Raw genomic sequence first — 845 nt, 5'->3', positions numbered from 1 at the left:
AAGACTTCTGCAACAAGCAAATTCAGAAATTATTGCGAAAAATGTGACAGGGTTTTAACTGCAATAATTCAAAATTGCATTTTGAAATTTTGTATATGAATTAAACAGGATTTTTTTCAATATTGCAAAATTAAATTCGCACTTTAGCCCAAAATGACAAAATAGCAATAATAAATACAGGCAAAAATGTTGGAATTAACAGTATTGGTACCAAAAAGTATCAAGTCTTACTGTTTGTATTTCTGCAACTAAATATATATTTATTGAACATATAGAAGGAAATCTTTTTAAAATTACTATAAAATTTAAATTGAAATTAAAAATAAGTTTCCCTATCAATGAGGAAAAAAATGGTGGAAACAGTTTTTCAATATATAAATGAATAAACCGGACATCATTGAGGAAAAATGTAGAAACTAAGTTTTACTATTCAGTTAATTTTTAATAAGGAACAAATCTAATCAAAAAAACATTGTCCTAAGTCAGGAATCTGATGTACAGTAGTTGTCGTTTGTTTATGTAATATATACGTGTTTCTCGTTTCTCGTTTTGTTTATATAGATTAGACCGTTGGTTTTCCCGTTTGAATGGTTTTACACTAGTAATTTTGGGGCCCTTTATAGCTTGTTGTTCGGTGTGAGCCAAGGCTCCGTGTTGAAGGCCGTACTTTAACCTATAATGGTTTAATTTTTAAATTGTTATTTGGATGGAGAGTTGTCTCATTGGCACTCACACCACATCTTCCTATATCTATTGTTGAATTCTCATAACCAACAATACCAATGCTTTAAACTTGTAAAGCAATTTTGACTATAACAACCAAAATTAAAAACAAGTACATTAAA

This window comes from Mytilus trossulus, chromosome 6 (genome assembly GCF_036588685.1).
Source record: "Mytilus trossulus isolate FHL-02 chromosome 6, PNRI_Mtr1.1.1.hap1, whole genome shotgun sequence".
NCBI classification, from domain to species: Eukaryota; Metazoa; Mollusca; class Bivalvia; order Mytilida; family Mytilidae; genus Mytilus; species Mytilus trossulus.
Note: the sequence above shows the minus strand (reverse complement) of the source record.